Source organism: Pristiophorus japonicus, chromosome 8, assembly GCF_044704955.1.
Source record: "Pristiophorus japonicus isolate sPriJap1 chromosome 8, sPriJap1.hap1, whole genome shotgun sequence".
Lineage (NCBI taxonomy): Eukaryota > Metazoa > Chordata > Chondrichthyes > Pristiophoridae > Pristiophorus > Pristiophorus japonicus.
The window spans coordinates 217,278,363-217,293,462 of record NC_091984.1 but is presented as its reverse complement, the minus strand read 5'-3'; positions in this window follow the sequence as shown (position 1 = coordinate 217,293,462).

Here is a 15,100-nt window from a genome sequence, read left to right as displayed (position 1 = left end):
AAAGTGTACGTTCAACCATGAGTGCCTTAACCTTACATGAACTTTCATGCCAAGAGCGTCACCGACACCAGAGATGAGTGTAGCCTTATCCTGCAGTAGCACCAGATCTGCATAAACATTTGTGATTGGAATGCAGCGATGACCCATCAATGTCAACGCACGCTCCTCCGGCCTGATGAATGGACCACATCTTCTGGGCCCCCTCCGGTCGCACTCAGGCTTGCTTGTTTGTACAGAGAAAACAAGCAGCCAAAGAAATGTTGCAGCCTTTACCCCCTTTGCTTATGCGCCCCCCCAACCCCCGCCCCACACACACACACACACACACATCTGGCACACAACCTTTTTGGCCTTGTGCTCACTTTAGCTGCCACCACCAAATCGTTCCAACATTTGTGGCATTGGTCCACATCCCGCTCCACGATGCTCATTGCAGACTATCTGACCTATGCCCATCCAAAGGCGTCGGTATTGGGCTGGTGGAGGCTTGCCACGCCCATCCCGGGTAAGTTCGCTGTACCTGCGCTCCACCTCTGTCACTAGCTCCTCCAACTCCTGCTCATTGAACCATGGAGCTCTGGGCCTGGTATTGCCAGTCTTCATTGACGATTTCTGCCCGCTCATTCTCTATGATGAGAGGAATGGCTGCTCAAGAGTCTGGGTATAAATTTGTCACACTGCCCCCTCTGCATCTCAGACTGCCCCCTCTCCAATGCCACCTCTGCTCTCTAACCTCCTGCTCTCCTAACCTCCTGCTCTCTTCTCTCCTCTCCTCTCTCCTCGCAGTTGCAATTAAGTGATCTCCTTTTATGACCATGAGCACTTCCTCAATTAGCGTGCAAGGGCCACAAAAGGATGACAGGTCCCATCAACAAAACTACAAAAAAACGCCAAAATCCCACGCATGCGCAGTGGAGGCCCCCCGAAAATACCCGAGTGGAGAGGCCGCCACCTAATGCACTCTAATGACATTTGCCGCCAAGTCCCGCTCCCGCCCGCTGACTGCCGCTCTCGCTGCCGCCCACACAACGGCAACAAAATCGGCTCCCGTGACCCGGGGGCAGCGGGGGCCAAAAACGGACCTCCTGCCCCATGGCCACCAAAGTCAGCCACTGGACTGAAAGTGGGTGCTGCAGTAGAAGCAGAAGCAGGCGGAGTGAAGTGTTTAGCAGTGATTGCAGGAGAGTGCTGGTAATCGAGGGAGGAAAGGGTAGTGAGTGCTGGAGCAATAGGTAGTGCAAGACTAATCATTGAGTCAAGATAGATATGAGTTAGGAGGCTTACTTAGCTATCCTTGTAAGGTAATTGAATTTTGTCCTGCATTGCAGCCATGTCCTGGGACCAATACTCCTCACACTGATGTGCTCTGCCACCTCTGCTTACTTGCAGCTTCCCTGGAAATATTCCTGCTGCCTGGTGAACTTCTCCACCAACATATCCAAAGCAGTATCCGAAAACCAAGATAACTGTGCAGCTTCTCCTGCTCTCCCATTTTTCACAATCCTCTGTGAGAGATGGTTGCAGCCAAAGTGCTGCTCTCCTTTAAGAGGTGCAGGCTGCTTCTAAATCACCTCAGAAATGTGCAAAATTGATGCTCCCCATCAGGCAAACTGCCAAATCAACAGAGCAAATAGCGCTGGCAGCCCATTTATTTTAATTTAATTAATCAGTTCCACGAATTTGGGATCTTCTTTCTGCCCATCTGATTATCTCCAAGCATTCCATCCATTCTGCGCATGAAAACACATTCTACCCTGAAATGTCATAAGTTTTATAAGAAATAGTCCGATTTCCAGTATTTTTCTTTTCTTTTTATTTGCACTGTATAACATTTTGTAAGCTTGTTTAGAAAACCATTTTCTTGCTTATTGATACAGTACAGTCCAAAACTGTAAACCACTTGCCGTTATGAGAACAGCTTACTACAAGCCATAATCCACCATCTATAACATCAAAGATGCGGTCAGGCAGTCAATCACTTAACTATAACTAGATTTGGTCCACAAGAGTTGCTAATCCTTAAGCTAGATCTCCATGTTTTGACGCCAAGAACACGCGATGGCATAGTTGCGCCTCAACATTCTATGTCAATCCAAAAAGTCGACAAAGCTTTATATCACTGTAGCAGAAACAGATATTTTGCAATAAAATAGAAGCTGGCTGTATCACAAAAAATAATGCCTCCAACATGGTCTATTTGTATCACAGCAGGAGAAGCACTGCTGTAAGCTGACCATGCATGTCATTGAGAAACATTGGTGAGAACAGGAAATGACTTGACCCAAAGTCAAGCTGGAGCAAACAGAGAGAATTTTGAAAATATGCAGTCGTTTAAACATGGAGTTAACCATCACATACTGAGCCAAGAATATTAGACTCTCATTAATCTGTGCCTTGTCCATTGATCTCCCAGTGCTCTCAATAGCCATCATGGTCAATTAATCAGGAAAAAGTGAGCCCTTTGGTTCTGACAGCTAAAGCTAGATAATCCAAGCCTAGTTTCCTGTAAATGATGAGAGTCAACAATCTGCTGGTTTTTCAGCAGCCATTTTAAATATGTAAAAGTAAACAAATTACATATTTCAGGCCTTCACATACTTTATATTTCTTCTTTGACGTGACTTAAATCTTTGATATCAGCTTATGTCTAGTATTTCAAAATGAAATTGTAAAGTGCTATTGTTAAAAATGTTTTTTAGTAATTAGTTGTAAATGAAGTGCACTACACTTTATTGATGCATAAAACTTTGCAATATTTTTAGGTTCAGGAGAAGCAATGCATTCTGCAGTATACAATATTGCATGTCTCATAAATAGTATTTTCATAATGGAAACTCCATCAGAAGTCTCTTTATCTCATGCCATACTGAGAACTCAGCCCCTTACCGTGATGGGTGTTATCCTCTGTCAGATTTGCCAGGTGGCTGTTCATGCTATCATAATAATATATCAAACACTCCGAGTTGATTCTTCAAATTTCCACGTCTATGTGCTACCAAATGATGCAGCATTGATACAGGTACATTGACACATTTTAATGTTTTTCTTTAATTTTACATTTAAAAGGTTTGTAGAAATAATGTATAACTCCTGCCGCAGTGACTGGTTTTGCCATACAGTATACAATAAAATATTTGATGGTTTTACTTTAAAGTTCAAAAATACTTTCAAATCCCTTCAATAATTTATTTTACAAATATATTTAAAGACATAGCTGTATGATGGCTGACAAGGTAAATGCAATGCCCTGTGTTGAACTGAGCCATACAGACCAGAAAGGTCCCTGGTTTGATTCCCCTTCTATGTTGAGTTAATTGGCCTCAGCATTCAGGAGTAAAAATAATCTTCTTCTATGTCCTACTTCTAATCAATATCCAGTGATTCTTGCTGCAAAATGCACATATGTTGAGAAAAAAGAAAGAATTTGCATTTATATAGCACATTTCACAATGTCGGAACCCAAAGTACTTTAGAGCCAATTAAGTACTTTTTGAAGTTTCACTGTTGCAATGTAGGGAACACAGCATCCAATTCACACGCAGAAATGTCCCACAAACATCAATGAGATAATGCTGAGTTAATGGTTTTACAGTGAAATTACAAGAGAGAAGGTCACAGAGGAGGTGATATTATTGCTGAGGATAAAAGCAAGACTATTGCGGAGGGAGCTAGGAAAGACCTGGGGGCTAATTACCCTGAAACCAAACTCATCAATATGAGGTCGCCCATAGCCTACACATCATTGTGCATATTGTCATAATCGAGTATCATACCCTCTGACAAAACCTTTAAAGCTAAGGGTTAAAAATTGGAAAGCCCCTGAAAACAGGGGTGCGGGGATCGCGATATGCGATCAGCCCGCGCCAGCACCCGTTTAAAATAATGCAGATAGCACGTAAGCTTCATGCAAGCCTCAGAACGAGGAAGAGTGAATAATGGCTCAACAGGCCAAAGAAAGAGTTCCACGGTTCTAGGACACAGCACTAGAGACCTTAGCTCATGGGATGGAAAGGAAGAAACCGGTCCTCTATCCACAGGGGGCCAGGAGGCCCTCCAGACACACACTGCGAAGGCAGTGGGAGCAGATAGCCAACAAAATCAATGTCAGTTGTCTTACCCCGAGGACATGGATGCAGTGCCGAAAGAAGTTCAATGACGTCACAGGAATGGTCAAGATCAGTGAATGCATCTTCAAATGCTGTCTCCCACCAACTGCATTGCTAGCCTCACACACTGCTCAATGCGCCACACCCACATCACACCTCTACCAATCACAACTCAAACCTCACATTCTAAACTTCACCTCACCCTTACATACTTAGCACTGCTGCAAGCTTCACACTCACATCTCACAACTTGCACACACGGCCAGCTATTCAAACATAACAGACACATCACCTAAACCCTTTGCACAACGCTTGGACCCACTTTCCTCTCTTTTGAAGGGCAAGATGGCTCATAATCGCAGGCAACAGCAGCCAACCAGCGGGGGATAGGCAAGCCTGCATATCCTTAACCAGCTGGAGGAGACGGTGCTCGACATTATTGGAGGGGCCATCACCGAGGCTGTGGCAAGCAGTGAGGCTGAAATCAATGAAAATGACGGTATGCTCATATCTAATCCTCCTCACATCCCACAAACTCTTCTTACAAGCTGCTGATGGTGTAAGCATGCCCATCTTGCTTTCCCACCACACCCTCCCCCCCAGCATGGAAGGGGTGGGCAGATCCATTAGCACACTTGTGGCCCCAACTATCATGCAGCATCTGATGACTGATGCCTCAGCTTAGAAACATAGAAAATAGGTGCAGGAATAGGCCATTCGGCCCTTCGAGCCTGCACCACCATTCAATAAGATAATGGCTGATCATTCCCTCAGTACCCCTTTCCTGCTTTCTCTCCATACCCCTTGATCCCTTTAGCTGTAAGGCCATATCCAACTCCCTCTTGAATATATCCAATGAACTGGCATCAGCAACTCTCTGCGGTAGGGAATTCCATAGGTTAACAACTCTGAGTGAAGAAGTTTCTCCTCATCAGTCCTAAATGGCTTACCCCTTATCCTTGGACTGTGTCCCCTGGTTCTGGACTTCCCCAACTTCGGGAACATTCTTCCTGCATCTAAGCTGTCCAGTCCTATCAGAATTTTATATGTTTCTATGAGATCCCCTCTCATCCTTCTAAATGCCAGTGAATAAAGGCTCAATCGATCCAGTCTCTCCTCATATGTCAGTCCAGCCATCCTGGGAATCAGTCTGGTGAACCTTCGCTGCACTCCCTCAATAGCAAGAAAGTCCTTCCTCAGATTAGGAGACCAAAACTGAATACAATATTCCAGGTGAGGCCTCACCAACGCCCTGTACAACTGTAGTAAGATCTCCCTGCTCCTATACTCAAAACCCCTAGCTATGAAGGCCAACATACCATTTGCCTTCTTCACCGCCTGCTGTAGCTGCATGCCAACTTTCAATGACTGATGTATCATGACACACAAGTCTCGTTGCACCTCCCCTTTTCCTAATCTGCCGCCATTCAGATAATATTCTGCCTTCGTGTTTTTGCCCCCAAAGTGGATAACCTCACCTTTATCCACATTATACTGAATCTGCCATGCATTTGCCCACTCACCTAACCTGTCCAAGTCACCCGGCAGCCTCTTAGTGTCCTCCTCACAGCTCACACCGCCATCCACTTTAGTGTCATCTGCAAACTTGGATATATTACACTCAATTCCTTCATCCAAAAACATTAATGTATATTATAAATAGCTGGAGTCCCAGCACTAAGCCCTGTGGCACCCCATTAGTCACTGCCTGCCATTCTGAAAAGGACCCATTTATCCAGACTCTCTGCTTCCTGTCTGCCAACCAGTTCTCTATCCACGTCAGTACATTACCCCCAATATCATGTGCTTTAATTTTGCACACCAATCTCTTGTGTGGGACCTTGTCAAAAGCCTTTTGAAAGTCCAAATACACCACATCCACAGCTTCCATCAGAGCACAAGTAGGAGCCACCCTACATCTGAGTGCTGCAGCGGAAGCTCAGACATCTGTCATGCAAGCTGAGACTGCTCTCATGCAAACTCAGCTTACTGCCATGCAAACTCAGATTATTGCCATCGTAGCTGTGTTTAGTGTGGAAAGGGGCTTGCAGGGTGTCACGGCAGTCCAGCAACCGGTCCTCCAACAGATAGCTAGGAATGCTGAGGCACCTCCCAGGGGACGTGATAATGGCTCTGTGGACCTCTCATAGGATGACCGCATTTGTCCTCCCACCACTGCCATGCTGCCAGTGCCTTAGCTGTTGCTTGTCAGCTTGCCAGCCCAGACTGCAGTTGCCTATGCTGAGGTGGTATAGTCCGCAGCTAGGTCTTCTTCTAGGCCCAGAGTTACTCGAGGTCACCCTGCAAGGCCATCTGCATTCTCCCCCACTGAAAATCAACAGCCTCCCACCAGCCAAGCTGCAGCCATTGGGGTAGCACTTTGTAGGAGTGCTATCCCACTTCATAGGAGCAACTACAGGGGAATCTCCCTGCTATCAACCACTGGGAAGGTTATCACTAGAGTTCTCCTCAACCGTCTTCTCCCTGTGGCCGAGGAGCTCCTCCCGGAGTCACAGTGCGGATTTCGTCCCCTATGGGGAACAACGGAAATGATCTTTGCAGCACGACAACTGCAGGAAAAGTGCAGGGAGCCGCGCCAGCCCTTATACATGACCTTTTTCCATCTTACAAAGGCCTTTGACACTGTCGACCGTGAGGGCTTATGGAGCGTCCTTCTCTGTTTTGGATGCCCCCAAAAGTTTGTCAACATCCTTCACCTGCTCCACGATGAAATGTAAGCCGTGATCCTTACCAGCAGATCTATTACAGACCCATTCCACGTCCGGACCGGGGTCAAACAGGGCTGCATCATCGCTCCAACTCTCCTCAATCTTCCTCACTGCCATGCTCCACCTCACTGTCAACAAGCTCCCCACTGGAGTGGAACTAAACTACAGAACCGTGGGAAGCTGTTTAATCTACGCCGCCTCCAGACCAGGTCCAAGATCGCTCAAACCTCTGTCGTGGAACTGCAGTACGCGGATGACACCTGCGTCTGCGCACAGTCTGATGCTAAACTCCAGGATATAATCGATGTATTCACAGAGGCATATGAAAGCATGGGCCTCATGCTTAACATCCGTAAGACAAAGGTCCTCCACCAGCCTGTCCTCGCCCCACAGCACTGCCCCCCAGTCATTAAGATTCACGGTGTGGCCCTCGACAACGTGGACCACTTCCCATACCTCGGGAGCCTCTTGTCAACAAAGGCAGACATTGATGGAGATTCAACATCACCACCAGAGCAGCCTTCGGTCGCCTAAGGAAAAGAGTGTTCGAAGACCAGGCCCTCAAACCTACCATCAAGCTTATGGTCTACAGGGCTATAGTAATACCCTTCCTCCTGTGTGGATCAGACGCATGGACAATGTACAGAAGACACATCAAGTCGCTGGAGATATATCCCCAACGATGTCTTCGCATGATCCTGCAAATCCCCTGGGAGGACAGACGCACCAACATCAGTGTCCTCACCCAGGCTAACATCGCCAGCATTGAAGCACTAACCACTCTCGATTAGCTTTGCTGGGCAGGCCACTTAGTTCGCATGCCAGACACAAGACTCCCAAAAGCTCCTTCATGGCAAACGAGCCAAAGGTGGGCAGTGGAAACGTTACAAGGACACCCTCAAAGCCTCCCTGGTGAAGTGCGACATCACCACTGACACCTGGAGACTCTGGCCGAAGACCGCCCGAGGTGGAGAAAGTACATCTGGGAGGGCGTTGAGCTCCTCGAATCTCAACACTGCGAGTGTGAAGAGGTCAGGCACAGGCAGCGGAAGGAGCGTGTGGTAAATCAGTGCCACTCCTTACCTTCCCCCGATGAATATCTGTGACAGGGTCTGTGGCTCTCATGTTGGACTGTTCAGCCACCAAACAACTCACTTTAGGAGTGGAAGCAAGTCTTCTTCGATTTCGAGGAACCGCCTATGATGACGACTTCGTAGGAGCACTAGGACAGGTTAAAAAGTACAAATGAAGGCACTAAAGGAATCCACAACAGAGATTAGCTGACTTATGTATTATTGGATTGATTGATTTATAAATTTGGTTGGAATGTTTGTTTTGTGGTGGCTTTTATTTCATCATTGTGGTCAAGGGGTCACTGATGTTCTGTGACAGAGGGATGGTAAGGTGGGAAAGTGTTGAGCAACGGGGATCTGGGTTTTCATTCAAGGGAATCGGAGTCTGATGATGGGCTCACGGATAGCCCATCTGGAACATGGATGTGCAGACTGTCACCAACTCCTCTTCCTCCTCCTCCTCCTCCTCTTCCTTCTCCCCCTCCTCCTGAGATGGTCGCAAACCCATGGTGGCAAGGGCTGTGCCCTCATGATGGCCAAGTTGTGGAGGATGCAACAGACCACCATGAATTGGGACACCAGCTCCGCGAGTACTGGAGGGCTCCTCCAGGGGGTTAAGGCAGCAGAATTGTTGCTTCAGCACCTCGATGGTTTGCTTGATGATGTTCCTCATGGCAGTGCGGCTCTCATTATATGAGTGCTGGCTAAAAGTGGGCGTGTTGCGGAGGAGAGTCATCAGATATCCCTAGATGCCAAGCAGCCGCATTTGGGTTCGATGTAGTGGCTGGAGGATTGCTGGCACAGCGGACTGGCACAGAATGAATACATCATGACTGCTGCCAGAATAACAGGAATTCACCAGCATGATGTGCTGGGCGTGGTCGCACACTTACTGCACATTAAGTGAGTGGTACCCTTTGCACTTACAGTACATCTCATCAGTGAGATGCAGCACCCGCAAAGCCACGTTTCTGCAAGTCAGTGACACCCTGCACCATGGGGAAGCCGCAAAGCCACATGCACACTCCTCCCCAGCTTCTCTCTATTTAGAGAGAAGACAATGAAGTTCCCTCTCCTAGCGTATAGAGCATCTGTGACTTACCGGATGCAGTGATGGACGGCGAACTTTGAGATGTTTGCTATATTGCCTGTTCCAGCTTGGAAGGATCTGCTGGCAAAGAAATTCAGTGCCACGGTCACCTTGAGGCCCACTGGCAGCGCACAGTCACTCTGCTCTGAGGCTGCAGATCTGGTTCCAAGAGTCGCCGAACACATGACTCATGGCTTCGGTGCAGATAGGAAAAGTGTTCCCTGAAGACCCTCGGTGGGCAAGGCCTCCTGCTCAGAGCACACCTGCTCCTAACTGCAATCAGCCTGTCTTCTTTGCTGCCTCTGCTCCATCTCTCTGTTGTGCTGAGTGCAACTAGATCTCCAATGACTGGGAATAAGTGGTGTACTCAGAGGCCTTCCAGTATCAGCCAACGCCTTCCCAACATCCAGCAACACTCCCTGTACACTTTACAACTTTTCAAATTTCTTCCAGCAATCCAATACTCCTGCAAGCTCTACAAGAGCCAGTAGATAGCAATAAACAATTAACCTGCAAGTTGTATGTATCTTTAAGTAGCACTGGTGGGGTGTCCCTTGTGCAGCTGAATGCATGTTCATCTGTGAGTGATTAGGAGAGGGTGTTGAATGGATTGGCAAGGTTGAAAATGGCAGGTCCTGCATCATCAGCATTGCACTTTGATTGACGTTACGATCTGCCTACTCTGCCTACTGCTCACAGGTGCCGCCTGCACTATTGCCCTTACTAAGATGCCATTCATCGCGGGCCACGCCAGAAGTGGGCGGAAGTGAGGAGAATGCCATTTTTCATTCAAAACTACTGCTGCTACAGAGGCCTAAGACTCTGTATTTAGTATTGTATATCCTGGCACAGACACAGTGGTGGTTATTTTGGCAAAGGGTGAAAACAGGCGCTAAATGGGTGAAGTGCTAATAAGACTAGCCGGTTTGAAAGTCTGGATTTAGCGCACAATTTCAGTCCTAATTGCTGATTACCATAGTTTGAATGTGCCTGGAGATGCTAAACAGACACCTGCAGGTTTAGCACTATAGTGCTGATTAGATGCAATTTTTATGGAGCACTGTATGTGGGCTCCTTGCACCCACTTCCACTGAAGGTGTGGAGTACTTTAGCTGGCACAGGGACTGAGGGAGATGGCGCACAAGTTCTCAGATGCAGCACTGGAGGCCCTTGTGGAGGAGGGATGTTCTGTATCTGCAAGGGGAAAAAACACCTTCTTGGATTATGTCCCTCTCTCTTGCAGCAGATGGTGCTGTTCTGCCTGGTCTCATATCCTCCCATTCCTCTTCCAGACCAGCGGAACCCCTTAGCAAGATGCACATTACCAAGCACTCCCTTTCTCTTGGTGACTCCTGTAAGGTGAAGTAGCAGAGCACTTACACTTTTTAGGTGAAGTCCTGAGAGTTTCCATGGAGCTCGTGTGTTGAAGTCTTGACAAAGTGTCCCAGAAAGTGTCCATGTGTTTCACAGGTCCTCTTCACAGCTTCAGCAGCAATGAACGTGCATTGGTGAGTATCCCTTTAAGTAATGAGTATCCCTTTAAGGAGCACTTAAAACAGTCATCAACTCCGTGTTTATTCCCAGATAGCTGGTCGCTGTTACGACAGGGCGTTAGTTGAAGCACAAGCCTCCAAAATGACATGCAGCCTCTTTAATACATGCTCACAGGCATTTTAAGTGGCAATCAATTGTTTAACACGCCTCCGGGGGAGGGGGTGAGCCGTTGCTAATGCTGGTTTCAACTCTTACCAAGATGGTGTCTTGTGCTAAATGCAGGCTAAACCGGCATCGCAGCTTAAGATATCAGCTTGACCACCTTTTTACCTCTTTAGCACCGAAAGTATTCAGTAAAAATCGCCCCAATAGCTCCAAGCTGATTTCTCTAATAGTGTTAATTAACACTGCCATTGTCAATCCAAACCTAAGTCTTACTATAGACTGGTATAGGCTGCTTCATTATTAGAGGAATTGTGAATGGAGCTGAATACTACTGAATCATCAGTGAACAGCCCCACTCCTGATATTATGATGGAGGGAAGATCATTCGTGAAGCAGCTGGGAATGATTCCCTGAGAAACTTGCTGTGATAATTAGCCTCTGACAACCACTTTCCTTTGCGTCAGGTATAACTTCAGCCCCTGGAGGGTTTTCCCTTTGACCCTCATTGACCTCAGTTTTGCAAGTTATTTTTGCTGCCATACTTGTTTGAATGCTGTCTTGGTGTCAAGAGCAGCTACTCCTACTTCTCTGGCAGGATCCAAACATGGATACAAGAGCTGACTCTTGTATCCATGTTTGGATCAAGACGATGTTGCTATCTAGAGCCAATGGTTCTGGTGGAATCCAAACTGAACATCTGTGAGTTATGGGGAGTAGGGGAATAACTTAAGGCACTATTGATGACTTCTTAGGAGGAGGTTGATACAGCAGTTATTGGCCAGGTTATATTTATCCTGTTTTTGTGGAGCGCACATACCTGGCCAATCTTTCACTTTGTCATGTAGATGTCAATGCCATAGATGTACTGGAACAACTTGGCTAGGAGAGAGGCTAGCTCTTGTGCACAAATATTCAGCACTACGCCCAGGATGTTGTCGGAGCCCATGGCGTTTGCTGTGTACAATGCAGTCAATCGTTTATTTTTGTCACATGGAGTGAACCAAATTGCTGGACACAGGTATCTTTGACCTGGAGAGGAGGCCAAGTAGGATCTTCCACTCAGCATTTTTGGCTGAAGACATTTGTAAATTTCAGCCTTGGGTCTCTTGAAATTGCATGTTGAGCTCCACTGCGGTTGAGGATGGGAATGTTCATGCAGTCTCCTCCTCCTGTTAGTTGCCTGGTTGTCTACCATTAGTTGTGGTACTGCTGAACTCTGTCTATAGTCTGCTGATTTGTGTGTTTAGCATCCAGGTGGCCTTGTCTAGTAGCTTCACTAGGTAGATACCTCATTCTAAGGTGTGTCTGGTGTTGCTCCTGGCATGCCTCGCTAACTCCACATTGAACAAGGGTTGGTCTCCTGACTGGACGGTGCTCAAGAAGTGACCATGAGATTTACAGATTGTGGTGATATACTGTTCTGGTTCTGATGGACCATAGCAACAACATCAATTTGCATTTATTTAGGACCATTATCAAACAAAATTTGACACCATAAGGAGATAATAGTACAGGTGGTCAAAAGTTTGATCAAAGAGGTAGGTTTTAAGGAGTGTCTTTAAGGAAGATATCATATCATATCATTGCGATATGTGTGCGCACTAGGTCCATGCAGCAGAGCTGGTCTCCAGTCGTCTTGGTTAATCCTTGCCACTGGAAGAAGATCTAGCTCTGTCAAGCTCGTGTGGTAACTGGTATGCAACAGCCACCACAAGTTTAAAAAAATCCACACACAGGCATCTTCTACCATGTAGTTCGGGACCTGGAATATTAGGTCCTTCGTTGAAACACCTATGAACTCATCCCTTTTTGGCGTGGAAGCAAGTCATCCTTGATACGAAGGACTGCCTATGGTGATGATGCTTTGAGGAAGACAGAGAGATGCAGAGATGGAGAGGTTTAAGGAGGGAATTCCAGAGCTTAAGACTTGGGCAGGTGAAGGCATGGCCACCAATGGTGGAGCGATTAAAATCAGGGATGTGCAATAGGACAGAATTGGCGGAGTGCAGAGATCTCTTTCCCTTAGCAGAGAGGTCAATATCCAGAGGGCATAGGTTTAAAGTAAATGATAGAAGAATTAGAGGGGAGCTGAGGAGAACTTTTTTCACCCAGTGTGGTGGGGGTCTGGAACGATGGTAGAGGCAGAAAACCTCATTGCATTTAAAAAGTACTTGGATGTGCACTTGAAAAGCCGTAATCTACAAGGCTATGGACCAAGAGCTGGAAAATGGGATTCGGCTGGATAGCTCTTTTTTGGTAGGTATAGAAATGATGAGCCAAATGGCCTCCTTCTGTGCCGTAAATTTCTATGCTTCTACAATCTCGGAGGGTTGTAGGAGGTTAGAGATAGGAGGGGCGAGGCCATGGAGGGATTTGAAAACCAGGATGAGAATTTTAAGATTGAGGCCAGGAGCCAATGTAGTTCAGTGAGCACTAGATTGATGAATGAATAGGAATACAGAGTTTTGGATGACCTCAGTGATGCTCAGTTTTGGGCTGTTAAATCTATCCTTAGTCTGATCCACAACACAGAGGTAGTACCACGCGACATGATGAACAATGTCCGCACCGTGGAGATGAGCGTTTTTCTTTACAAAGACTGTCTGGTGATCAATTCTATTGTGGACTGACTCGTGGGGGGGATATTATCTTGGAGCAATCTGTGGGTTTTGGTGCGAGTGAGGGTGAAAACCAGGAAAAATGCGAGTGCATCGGGAAGCTGTCAACTTCCACATTTAACTCGAGCATTAAGCTGCTTGCGCACAACACCTTGGGAGAGGCGGGTTGCCTATTAACATATGTCAAGTGCTCAATTTTAGCAAGATTTCAACTCATTTTCAAATTGATTGGCTCATCCACGGGTTTTCCAGGCTTCCCGAAACTTGCCAGTGAAATCGAGGCTAAAACACAATGGCAATTGAGGGAGCATTAAAATTTCCTGCATACATCACCTGCTCAACACCATCGAATGCCAACACCAGAATAGCCATTTCATAATGCTTGGAAAGAGTCTATAGAAATCAATAGCTGTAGTTAGCTACATTAGCTAAATCACTGTCAGTTTGATTCTAGATCAGGAAACACTGATAGATGTTATTGACAGTGGTGCAGTATTAAGGTATTTGACCTATAAATCTTGTAGAAAAGTGTGCTGGATTTTCAGTTGGAGGCTTTTCCAGGCGATAATGGCGGCGGGGTGGTAAATTTTGCGTTGGGAAATGGTTTGCGTCTGCAGCCACAAAATTCAGCAGCTGAACCCTGAGTGTGGAGCAGAGTGCAAAGGGAGGCGTCCACGCCTCTCTTAGGTACTAGGCTGGCTGAGCAACTGAAACTCCGTTGCTAAAGATCCCTTGATTCCCTTCAGAGCACCCTAAGAGTGGCTTCCCTGGAAAAAGAAAATCACCACAAAAAACATTCCCAATACCTTGCTCACCCCACAAAGATAAATCGCAAAAATTTAAAAAAAACAATCACACTTACCTCATGTAGTCATTCCTTCCCTCACCATCGCCGGGTCAGCGGGTTGGCTACAGGGCGCTCTGGGTCAGCAGGACGATCAGGACGATAACGGGGGCGTTGCACACCGGCTCGATGCTCCCAGGCGGCAATGCTCAGCACTGCCGCAAAAAAGGCAACAAATTTCTCGAGGGGCGCTGGAAGCTGGCTGCCCAAGTGGAAATCACTGGCACCTCCGGGGCACTAAGAGGTGCAAATCCAATGAAAATCCAGCCCAAACTATCCTCTTTTAGAGATCTTTTTCTGTTTCCTGCAATAACACATCAGTGACCAAAATCAACTCTCCATTCACTTCAGGCAGTTCTTGGTTTACAAACATAGCAATTGTAAGAGGATTTGTTTGTTTTATTTAAATTTCTGAGTTATAACATTGTACACCAGCAGTATAAGGTTTACAATAAGGAAAGTAATGGGCTTATTTAGCCTGATCTGCCTTCTAATAATTGAACATAAGAATTAGAAGCAGGAGTAGGCCATTCGGCCCCTCGACCCTGCAATAAGATCATGGCTGATCTTCTACCTCAATTCCACTTTCCTGCACTATCCTCATATCATTTGATTCCCTTAATATCCAAAAATCTATCGATCTCTGTCTTGAATATGCTCAAAGACTCAGCCTCCACAGCCCTCCGGGGTAGAGAATTCTTAACATTCACCACCCACTGAGTGAAGAAATTTCTTCTCATCTCAATCCTAAATGGCTGACCATTTATTCTGAGACTGTCGCCCCTGGTTCTAGACTCCCCAGCCAGAGGAAACATCCTCCCTGCATCGACCCTGTCAAGCTCTCCAAGAATTGTGTATGTTTCAATGAGATCATCTCTTATTCTTCTAAACTCTAGAGAATATAGGTCTAGCCTACACAATCTCTCCTCATAGGACAATCCCCCCATCCCAGGAATCAGTCTGATAAACCTTCGTTGCACT